This window comes from Periplaneta americana, chromosome 2, assembly GCF_040183065.1.
Source record: "Periplaneta americana isolate PAMFEO1 chromosome 2, P.americana_PAMFEO1_priV1, whole genome shotgun sequence".
In the NCBI taxonomy this organism is placed as follows: Eukaryota; Metazoa; Arthropoda; class Insecta; order Blattodea; family Blattidae; genus Periplaneta; species Periplaneta americana.
This window is the reverse complement of record NC_091118.1, coordinates 212,788,459-212,801,284: the sequence shown is the minus strand read 5'-3', so window position 1 is coordinate 212,801,284 and position 12,826 is coordinate 212,788,459. Positions and strand designations below refer to the sequence as shown.

The following is a 12,826-nucleotide window of genomic DNA, read 5'->3' as shown; positions in this document are numbered from 1 at the left end:
GACACTTCTCAATAACGGACATTTAGTTTTTCCCCGACAGTGTCCGCTATTGGGAAGTTTCACTGTACAACAATTCACATGCTAAAGTATTTTTCTCTGAGGTGGCTTTTGCCGCATACGTAAGAAGCAGTACTGCCAATCTACTACAGTTTAAAATTGTATGGATAAATGTTTCAAGATGATATGAATGGGATAGCCTATTTGTAAATGCTACAATCATCCTGGCTGGACAATGACAGTTTTCACAAAAAAAAAAAAAAAAAAAGTCTTTGGACTACGGTTGTTTTATGAAAACCACTGAAAACTTTCATTCCTATAACATAAGCCTACGGTGTTGTTTCTTCCCCTAACAGCTAATTCAGTAGCTGGCTGCTACAATACGCTCACCTTATGCTTAATATCTCAAATTTGCATTTTTTGGACTATGGTTCTTTTTTAAAAAAACCCTCCAATTTCGTAAACATCTTCTTTCATGAGCAGATGTGCTGCTATTGGCCTATCCTGTTACTTCGTCACAATGCTCCTATGTTCAACACTGTTAAACAACCTGCTTGTTGTTAGTGATGAACAGAGGGCGGCCCTGGGAAGGAAACCCAAAATCTCCCCAATCCTGGTATTTCGGCTGCTCTTTTAACAATTTTTGTTTGTTCTTTTTTCTTTTATGATGTGATTAATAAATACAAATAAAATTAATTAAAATTTAACCTCTTGTATTCAGTTGTTTACAGGTCAGCTGACCAACAGTGTCATTTTTACACTTCAAAAACTGTATAATTATGTAGTGGACTAACATAAATTTACTTTACTGTCAGTTTTCAGGGGGGAGAGGAAGGGAGGGAGGGAGAGAGGAAGAGAGAGAGAGTATGTGTGTGTATTTGCGCACATGTGTGTGTATAGTCATGTATGTACTGGGTGTTCATTTCAAAGTGTGTCATGACGTCACTGTTGATGAGTCAGCGATTTGAAGCGAGTTTCAGCTTTTATGTCAGAGAAGTTGCCTAATTAATCAAGGCGTTCATTCTGAACTTGAGAACGTGTAGGGTATAACTTGAACGTCGTAGCAACAGATGGCGGTCTGTATGGTCTGTGTGGTCTGTGTGCTACCATAACCTCTTTCGAACTCTGTTTTGCGCGGCCAAGTCGTACGCAGGGTATTTGTTAACATCGGTTGCGTACAGCAACATTCCACAGTAAAATCAAATGCTCTGAGTCCATGTTCACCGTCGAAGTTAATATCAACAAATACGTAAGTAATCGTCTTAACCCTCTCCCTACATCCCGACAGTAAGAAAAAAAACTCACCTCAGTATGTGTTTCCAAACAGTTCACATTCCTGCTACTACTGGCGTTACTGTACGTATCGGTAAGTACTCTTCAGAATGAACGCCGTACTTGCTAGGCAACTTCTCTGTCAGATAAGTAATACACCTCTGCGGAAGTGTAGGAAGATTGAATTCTCTAGGCTCATCGACTAGCCACATGACAGCATACAGCGAGCCATGACACACTTTGAACTGAACACCCAGTATGTAGATACATGTATAAGTCAGCAATCTTATTAGCTTCCTTATATTTCAACAAGCTAGCTTGCTGCTATGTATATAAATAGCATATGCTTTGTTAAATAAATCAGAGAATTAATATGGCAGGCAATGAAGCCATCTGCCACCCTGCAATGTTACAGTCCCTGAAGAAAAGCTTCAAAGATCAGTAGACACTACTGCAGGAAGGTCAGCCTAACAATTCTTGCAGGCAGCAATGTATCAGAAATAGTGCTGTGAAACACAGCACACATAATGTGTCTGTTCTCTACATTTTGTGGTACATACATGTAATACTGATATCTCTACCTTTACAACTCCACATTCATTGACAATGGACTGGAATAATAAATTCCACATTTTCTCAGATAATACAAATGCAATACATTAACTCAATATTCAGTCCAATGTCAAGGCGCAAGGTATACACGAAGTCTCTATGTGCACCACCTAACAATTTTCTGCATTCCATCAAGGAGCCAGAATATCACATTTATTAATCAGAAACATAACAGATATATAGGATCAGTTAAAAGTCCCGCACCACCTAAATAACTTTTGAAGCATGTGGTTCAGTGACATGAAACTTGGTATGTGAGGATAACCATATACTAAGAACTCATTAATGGTATTACCGAGTTTTTTATACTTCCGGTTTAACCGGAAGTAACTCCAACTCTCTTATTTTAAATGGAACACCCAATACTGTGTGTTCAGTTCAAAGTGTGTCGTGGCTCGCTGTATGCCGTCACGTGGCTAGCCGATGAGCCTAGAGAATTCAATCTTCCTACACTTCTGCAGAGGTGTATTACCTATGTGCCAGAGAAGTTGCCTAGCAAGTACAGCGTTCATTGTGAAGAGTACTTACCGATACGTATGGTAACGCCAGTAGTAGCAGGAATGTGAACTGTTTGGAAACACGTACTGAGGTGAGTTTTTTTCTTACTGTCGGGATATGGGGAGAGGGTTAAGACGATTACTTACCTATTTGTTGGCATTAACTTCGACGGTCAACATGGACACGGAGCATTTGATTTGTGTTGTGGAATGTTGCCGTACGCAACCGATGATAACAAATACCCTGCGTACGACTTGCCCGCGCAAAACACAGTTCGAAAGAGGTTATGGTAGCACACAGACCGTACAGACCGCCATCTGTTGCTACGGCGCTCAAGTTATACCGTACACGTTCTCAAATTCATATTGAACGCCTTGATTAATAGGCAACTTCTCTGACATAAAAGCTGAAACTCGCTTCAAATCGCTGACTCACAACAGTGACGTCATGACACACTTTGAAATGAACACCCAGTTTATTATTTTATTTTTGAATAGTGCTCATTAAGAGCTTTTCAAAAAGTACCCACACTTCATATTTCTGTACAAATTCAGTGTTGCTAAGTCAAGAAAATAGAAAAGTGTATCGAATATTAAAATAATAAAATACTCCTTCCTTAACAAAAACAAAACAAAGCTAGCTCACCTTCTAAATTATGTGTTCAAATTGGTAGCCCTCAGCTGCTTTACTCGATCATAGAAACCATTTAAGGAATACGATGAAAGAGTAATGGAATGGAGAAAAATTCTCTCCAGCGCCGGGATTTGAACCCGGGTTTCCAGCTCTACGTGCTGATGCTTTATCCACTAAGCCACACCGGATTCCACCCCGGCGTCGGACAGAATCGTCTCAGACTGTTCCAACTCTTGGGTTCCCTCTAGTGGCCGCCCTCTGCACTATGTCATATAAAATAATATATATAAATAATATACATTTAAGGAATGATTTAACCAGGCTTTAGAAATATCTTGCACCACTTCCATTTTTATTTAGCAACACTGAATTTGTACAGAAGTATCAAGTGTGAGTACTTTTTGAAAAGCTCTTAATGAGCTTTATTCAAAAATAAAAATATATATTGGGTGTTCCATTTAAAATAAGAGAGTTGGACTTACTTCCGGTTAAACCGGAAGTAGCAAAAACTCGGTAATACCATTTTTTAGTTCTTAGTATATGGTTATCCTCACATACCAAGTTTCATATCACTGAACAGTATGCTTCAAAAGTTATTTAGGTAGTACATTTATTATTTTAATATTCGATACACTTTTCTGTTTTCTTGACTTAGCAACACTGAATTTGTACAGAAGTATCAAGTGTGGGTAATTTTTTAAAAGCTCTTAATGAGTACTATTCAAAAATAAAATAATATATTGGGTGTTCCATTTAAAATAAAAGAGTTGGAGTTACTTCCGGTTAAACCAGAAAAAACTCGGTAATACCATTATTGAGTTCTTAGCATATGGTTATCCTCACATACCAAGTTTCATGTCACTGAACCACATGCTTCAAAAGTTATTTAGGTGGTGCGGGACTTTTAACTAACCCTGTATACTGAAGTTGGTAACCCAACTTTCAACCTGACTGAAAATTTATGTTGTTCTTATTTATTCTTAATTTTTATACTGTATGCTCTGCAAGAGTTTTGATTACCAACTTAAAACCAATTTGTAATAATAACTACACTGAAAAATAACTTGAAGGCGTTAGACAAGTACGTTAATAAACCAACCCATGCAACAATTTCTATGTTATTTCTATAGATTTTACTGTTGTTAAAACCTGCCATAATGTCACTCTGCTGATACAAAAAAGATCTGCATACAAACTCCCAGTTATCAAACGATGATCTTGCCATGAGAGTCACTCTAAAGGTAACGCATTACAATTCAAAATCTGCAGCTCTTAATTTATAGTTTTGCATGCTTTTCAAAACAATATGCAATTTTTCTATATAATATTCCTCTCTCTCAAAATCCTTATGACAAATCAGGATAAAGGCATGGTGTATTGTGTGACGTAACTCATAACTTATGATCTGAAATCGTTTTTTCTCTTCCCACAGTCATCTCAAAGGCAGGGACGGCTTTAATGTTCATCTTTCAACTGCCAAAAAGGATAAAGGAGTTTATCCATGACCATAACGAAAAACATGCCTTTACTAAATACTTTTGCGTTTGTAAAGTAGGCTTTTATTCAACATTACTTTATTCCACTAGTGAGATAAAGACTTTACCTCACAGTTTGAACTTTATCTCACAGTTCGTTAGTATTTTCTTAGTACCCGGGCACACACGTATACTTTTCCATTCAACTATTACTCAAGAAGTTAATATATTAGTTACTAGATGTCACTACCTCTACTTCTTTATTACCATTTCTTAAATATACATACACTCAATCTCCTTCTCTTTTCTCTATCTACTACGTCGTAATTTGTGCATTGCATCCATATCTTATATGTATTTTTTTTTAATTTGTAATAATTTACCTTTTGGGAGGCGAGGAGACTTGAACCTACGAAGTTGGGTTTATAGTTTATAGCATTTTATAACAAGCATTAGCCAACTGAGCTAAACAGACACGATGATTAACTACTTTTTAATATTCCTCTTAAGTTTATAGATGTAAAATGTGAAATTATTTTAATCACATTGGTCCCGTGAACGCTTCTAAATAATCCCTGAAACTTCAAAAAGACGAAAATACACGTTTAAAAAGAAAAATATATATTAAAATTATATAATTAATTATAATTTGTTACTTATCCAATGCCTTCTCCCCATTCTCCACTAAACAAGGCCTCCTACATCACGACCTACCTAGTACACGTATCGATTCTAAAATCCATGCCATGATATGTGATTACATGAGGACTTATTTTCAACATATTTTCTTTTGTAAAACATAATTTTTCGTTATGGTCATGGATAAAATTACGTATGGCACTTGTGAGCGTGATCTTTATTGCGCTCGGCTGATGCCTCGTGCTTAAATCTTTCCACTCACGCAATAAAGATGTGCTTACCTCATAAGTACCATAAATAACTATTCTTCACTTAACAGAGTGATATCTTTGAATTCTCCAAAAAAAAAAAAAAAAAGAATAAATTTTAAATAAGCGTGTCTCCATGGAGCAATGATTTTCTAAGATACAGAAGTATTCCTGCTTCTGGATTTCATTTCAAAAAAAGGAAAACATAATTAATTTATAGGTTAAGTAGGAACTTGTTTCGTGAACTCGAAGACTGCATTCGTGGAACAAACCATCACGACAATGATTTCCTTGAGTTCCCTGTGAAAAATGATTGAAAAACAGAGACTCCATATTTTACTGTATGCATATACATGCCCTTGTACTGAGGTATTGTAAGGATGTTGAGGCGAATAAAGCAGAAAAATCACATTTCGTTCCTTCAGGATGTATCAACATGGTGAATAAATAGGAAAGCTATAGAATAAACGGCAATTAAAACAGATGTACTGCATTACTTTTGAAGTGACCCTCATACAGATGCAGCAGTAACCAAACTCAAAAACATAATAACACAGTGAGATAATATAAGTATACAGAATAACTGGATGGCAGTATAGTTTTAGATATGACAATATTGCATTCTACAACTGGGATCTTTGTATGTTCCAATAAAAAGCAGGGTGAACTACACAAGCAATTTAGCAACAAAACAAAACCAAAACTACTGGTACATATTAGGATGAAGCAACACGTCAATAAAACATATAATACTCGACACCATTTGTTGATAGCTGTGGGATTAAGTCAGCCATCTACTGTGTTACCACAGCTAAGCAAAATGTTAAGCTCTACATAACTGTAACCTACAGCAATTCATTTTCATACGAAAGTAAGACAATATACACAAACATGAGAGCATTACTGTAAACACACAAGAAGTCCGGACAGTTTTAGATTTCTTTGTGTAGAAACAGAAATGAAAAGAATCTTCATAACTAGGTACTTTGAGAAAAAACATTAATTATGGTTAATTTTCTGATGAAAACTTAATTCGGAGTACTAGGGCGACAAGGAGCTCAGTTGCTAGAGCAATTAGCTATGAACCAAAAGCTCCCGGGTTCAATCCCAGGTGATATTTTCTCATTGCCAAAACTTCCAGAAGGGTTCTGGAGTTCATCTGGGACTTTACCAGCGATAAAAGGCAGTAGGGATGTGGTGCTGACCACAATGCCTCATTCTACAGGTCAAGGTCAGGAACATAGAGTTCTACCTCCTTGTCCTCCATGTACCTTCAAGGTGTATAACAGAGATACTTTTACTTACTGACTTTTAAGGAACCCGGAGGTTCATTGCCGCCCTCACATAAGCCCGCCATTGGTCCCTATCCTGAGCAAGATTAATCCAGTCTCTATCATCGTATCCCACCTCCCTCAAATCCATTTTAATATTATCCTCCCATCTACGTCTCGGCCTCCCCAAAGGTCTTTTTCCCTCCGGCCTCCCAACTAAAACTCTATATGCATTTCTGGATTCGCCCATACGTGCTACATGCCCTGCCCATCTCAAACGTCTGGATTTAATGTTCCTCATTATGTCAGGTGAAGAATACAATGCATGCATCTCTGTGTTGTGTAACTTTCTCCATTCTCCTGTAACTTCATCCCTCTTAGCCCCAAATATTTTCCTAAGCACCTTATTCTCAAACACCCTTAATCTCTGTTCCTCTCTCAAAGTGAGAGTCCAAGTTTCACAACCATAAAGAACAACCGGTAATATAACTGTTTTATAAATTCTAACTTTCAGAATTTTTGACAGCAGACTGGATGATAAAAGCTTCTCAACCGAATAATAACAGGCATTTCCCATATTTATTCTGTGTTTAATTTCCTCCCGAGTATCATTTACATTCGTTACTGTTGCTCCAAGATATTTGAACTTCTCCACCTCTTCAAAATATAAATTTCCAATTTTTACATTTCTATTTCGTACAATATTCTAGTCACGAGACATAATCATATGCGCTGTCTTTTCGAGATTTACTTCCAAACCTCTCTCTTTACTTGCTTCAAGTAAAATTCCCAAGTTTTCCCTAATCGTTTGTGGATTTTCTCCTAACATATTCACGTCATCCGCATAGACAAGCAGCTGATGTAACCCGCTCAATTCCAAACCCTCTCTGTTATCCTGGACTTTCCTAATGGCATACTGTAGAGCAAAGTTAAAAAGTAAAGGTGATAGTGCATCTCCTTGATTTAGCCCGCAACTACTTCGGAAATTAATTGAAATACCAAATACAAACAGAATGTATTAAAGTACTGAGAATTAGATATTCAGAAACAGACATCTACAGAATTTGTAAAAACTATCCTCTGTAGCTATATTAAAATCAGCTTTTGCTGCAATGCAATTCTTTCTTTCTACATCAGGTGAAAAGTAGGTAAGAGGAAAGGGATGAAGATGATACAAAACTACTCGAAACTAAAAGATACATGTAAGATGGTGCCCTGGACGCAGTGAAATTCTTCTACAAAATATAGTTGCTACATGAATTACTTAATAATCATACAGATAAGTTCTTTACAAATGCCACAGAACAAATCAATGTGCTCCCAACTAAGGCCTTTCTTTCCACTCATGTCGAATGTAAGTACTATCTGGAAGAACAAACAAATGTAATTGGTGCAGAGTAGTGTGGTCATGTGAAAATGAAGTGTGATCCAGCTTTGAATAAGCTTTTGTATTGTATTGTATTTATTAACATTCCATGGCATTCATACATTGCTTCACAGCTAGAATATGGAACAAGTCAAAAAACTTAATACTATTATAAAGACTTAATTTATAGTCACAGTCTAGATGAAATATATACAGAAGAGGTTTACAATATAGTCTACTGGTACAACACAAAGGTTTAGTATCAATTTCATGAAGCGTTGTTGAATGTCATGAATTCACCTACAGAATAGAAGGCGTGAGAAATTAGGTACTTCTTTAATTTGGCCCTAAATAATCTTATGTTTTAAGTTTCATTTTTTATATCGATAGGGAGGCTAATAAAAATTTTTACTGCCATATAACGCACTCCTTTTTGATAGCACGATAGACTTGCTGATGGAGTATGAAAGTCATTTTTTTATGTGTATTTATGCTATGAACTGTTGAATTAGTTACAAAGTTTTCACGATTACATACGAGCAAGATTATTAATGAAAAGATATAGGCCTACTGACAAGCCAAGGGCATTATTTGTAGTTTTTTTTAAATAGTCCTACACGATTCCCTAGATTTGGCACCTACTATTATTCTAATTACATTTTTTTTTGTAATAGAAATATATTGTACTATCAGTGGAATTTCCCCAGAATATTATTCCGAAACTCATTACCGAGTGGAAGTATGCAAAGTATATTGTTTTTAAGGTATCGATATTTACTATCTTTTGCATAGATCTAACAGCAAAACAAGCTGAATTTAGTTTGGGGGTAATTTCTTTAATATGATTTTTCCAATTTAACACATTATCGATTTTTAAGCCAAGAAATTTGGTTGTTGTTGTTTCTAATAGGGATCTATTATTAATTATTGTGCTATAAGTTTGCGACGTTGAATTAGGACAGGAGACGTTCGTGAAAAAATAATCTTCATACAGGATGTGTAGAAAAATTCTACAATCTCCATTTTCGGACAAAACAAGTGTAGACCTATACCTAGTACACTGATATGTTGCTACAACGAACACCCAAATAACGAAATTTTCAGTTTATTTCCTAGTCCCCAGCAATGTAACTGTATTTTATGCTAAAAATTTCAGTTATCAAATGCAACTACAATAATGAAAATTTAAGTTTAATGTAACCAAAATTCATGCTACTACAAAAAAAAAAAAGACCATTATAACGAAATTTTTATATAATAACCAATTACAAGTGTATGTAGTATTTGAGGACCTAGAAAAGGCATTTGATAGAGTGGAGTGGAATAAACCGGTGGGGATCCTGAAGAAAATTGGTGTGGATTGCAAAGAGAGAAGGCTGTTCAGTAATATTTGTATGAAATGGTCCTAGTCAGGATAGGAGAAGAAATGTCAGAAGGAAGTGAAATAGGGAGAGGAGTACGACAAGGATGCCCTTTATCACCTACCCTGTTCAGCATCTACTTGGAGGATTTAATGAAGAACTGTTTTCAGAACATGGGAGGAGTGATAGTAGGAGGAAGAAGAATAAAGTGCGTAAGATTTGCTGATGATAAGGCGCTATTGTAGAAGAGCAGATGATACTAAGGGATATGCTACTGGAGCTAAATGACAGCTGTGAGCAGTATGGGATGGAGATAAATGCCAGCAAGACGAAGACCATGGTTATAAGAAGAAAAGTAAAGAAGGCAAACTTGCGAATTCTAAATGAGGCAGTAGAGCAAGTGGACAGCTTCAAATACTTGGGGTGTACTGTAAGCAGTAACATGAGCTGCTGCCAGGAAGTCAAAAGGAGGATCATCATCATCATATCCCTCACGTATTAGACCCTACAGGATCTGTTATGATCTCATGCCAGCGCTTTTGTGGTCTTCCAATTTCCTCTTTCCTCTTGGTACATAAGTAAGAATCTGTTTAGGCCATCTAGTGCGATCCATCCTTTCGACATGTTTTTTCCACTGAAGTCGATATTGTTGAACAAAATTAACTATAGGATCCATTTTGAGTTCCTGCAATATGTCCACATTTTTACGGTGTCCCGCTGTTCGTCTCATGAACCTCATTTCCGCTGTCATCAGCCTTTGCTCATGAGCTTTTCTGATTGTCCATGCCTCGCTACCGTAAGTGAGGACCGGTCGAGCTAGTGTTTTATATACCTTTAGCCTTGTATGTTTCTGAACATGGGAGGATTTGAAGACGGCATTAATGACGCCAGTGATTTTTATAAATTTAGATATTTTGTTTGACATATCTTCATCAGTGATGTAAGAGAGGTTATAACCTAAATAGTTAAATGAGTTAACACGTTCAATTAAAGTATTATTTATCATGATCTTACTTGGAATTGGGTTCTCTCCCGAAAATGCCATGACTTTTGTTTTCTCTTTTGAGATTTCCATATTGAAATCAGAGGTGATTATTTGCAAATTATAAATGGCTCTTTGTAAAGCATCCTCTGTTTTAGCGATAATAACCTGATCGTCGGCAAACATTAGTGTATCGAGAACTGTGTTTCGATTAATTTGAATTCCAGCGTGATGACTTTGCCTCCAAATGTATAAAATATGGTTCATATATATAATAAACAACAGAGGGGAAAGACCGCACCCTTGTCTAACACCTTGGTTGATGGAAGTCCAGCTAGTAGTTCCACGTTCAGTTCTTATGGCAATTTCATTTTGTTGATATAAATTATAAATGGAGAGAATGATTTGGTTTGGCACATTATCATAGCGTAAAATCTCTAAAAGTTTATTTCTATCAACTCTATCAAAAGCTTTTATGAAAACAATAAAAGCTAAGTGGGTTGGAATATTAAATTCTCTGTGCTTTTCAATTAAAATCTTCATGGTGAAATAGCTGTCACAACATGATCTTCCTTTTCGGAATCCATTCTGTTCTTCAGTGATTTTGTCTTCGTAAAGATGTGATAGTTTATTTTTGATTATGGCTGTATAGATCTTATATCCAGAATTGAGAAGACTTATACCCCTGTAATTTTCACCTAGTTTTTTGTTTCCTTTCTTATAAATGGGTACTACAATGGCTTTTTGCCAACTTTCTGGGGGGTTTAATCCTGCCCATATATTGTTTAAGAAATATAAAAATCCATAGGTAAATTCTTCTCCAGCGTATTTAAAAAGCTCGAAATTTAAATTATCTTCGCCTGGGGCTTTCCCGTTTTTTAAACGTTTATATACTTCAATGAGTTCATCATAAGTAATAATATCTGTTGTGTTGTTGTTGGAATTCTTTAATGTAAGAGAGATGTTTTTGTGAAACCATATATTTTTAAAGTAAGCAAGTAGAGATTCGTTAGGAATAGGGTTTATAACAACATTTTCTTTTATCTCCGAATTTATTTTCTTTAAAATTTTGAAAGTTTTGGGTCTTGGTAATGTTAAATCTCTTTCTAATCTTGAGACGAAATCACTCCATTTCTCTTGGTGTCGCTTTCTTGTTTCCCGTTTTGCAATTGCTCTCTTTCTTTTATATTCAATTTCTCAAAAGGAGGATAGCAATGACAAAGGAAGCTTTTAATAGAAAAAGGAGCATCTTCTGCGGACCTCTGGAGAAAGAACTAAGGAAGAGACTAGTGAAGTGCTTTGTATGGAGTATGGCATTGTATGGGGCAGAAACATGGACATTATGACGAAGTGAAGAGAAGGGAATAGAAGCATTTGAAATGTGGATATGGAGAAGAATGGAGCGTGTGAAGTGGACAAACAGAATAAGAAATGAAGCTGTGTTGAAAAGAGTGGGTGAAGAAAGAATGATGCTGAAACTGATCAGAAAGAGGAAAAGGAATTGGTTGAGTCACTGGCTGAGAAGAAACTGCCTAGTGGTATGAATGGTGAACGGGAGAAGAGTTTGGGGCACAAGAAGATATCAGATGATAGACTACATTAAGATACAGTGAAACCTCTCATTTACGGACATCAAAGGGACATAACACTCTGTCCGCATCTGGGAGATGTCCTTTATTGGGAGGGAGACTCCCCAATCTAACAGTAAATTTATAATATGCAATCTGTATCCCTTCACGTTTTAAATGTAGTTTAATTCTAAATACAGTCTACTGTACTACAGTAAATTCTTTGCAACTTTGAACTACAGTAGATAAAACCGGAAAAGGAAAAGACAGTACTGTGCCATGCAGTTTTATTCTAGGTCTACAGTTATGCAGTACTGTAATTTACAGTTTTCAACTTAACCTTTACGTTCGGGTGCCATGTCTCTCGAAACAGAACAAATGATTGAAGTGAAGAGAATAATCCTACTAAACCTATCATGTGTCGAATACAATTTCACGATCACGGAAACCTTGGACCCATCAGACAGGTTAAATTTGATGACTTTGTTTATCCACCCGCTTCCAGCTAACAAGGGGTAGCCGGCTGGGCTAGTAGTAGCTTACGAGACCCTTATTATCTTCTTTCATGTTAAGGAATTTCTGTACTAAATTTTCCATTTTTGTAACACATTAGGTCTTGAAATCCAAGTTCTGTCCGCAGTCAGGAGGTAAAGCAAGCTTTAGGACTGTGAAACAGCTGTCCGTGTCCGTGTCTGAGAGTGTCCGTAAACGAGAGTTAAATTTATCATTATTTCTATATTATTTCAGTTGGGACATAAAAATCTGTCCGTATATGAGGAGTGTCCGTATCTTGGAGGTGTCCGTAAGGAGAGGCTTCACTGTATATGGATCCTATGGGGAGACAAAGATGAAAGTGGAAAATAGGGAAGATTGAAGAGTGCTGAGTTTGCAGTGGAAGACCTGC

At 36.4% G+C, this 12,826-nt stretch overlaps 1 protein-coding gene across 3 annotated transcripts in view; it reads right to left on the bottom strand.

Moving 5' to 3' along the window:
• Positions 1-12,826, bottom strand: part of FER (tyrosine-protein kinase Fer) — an 81,864-nt gene that overhangs the window by 13,799 nt on the left and 55,239 nt on the right. The window lies entirely within an intron of this gene.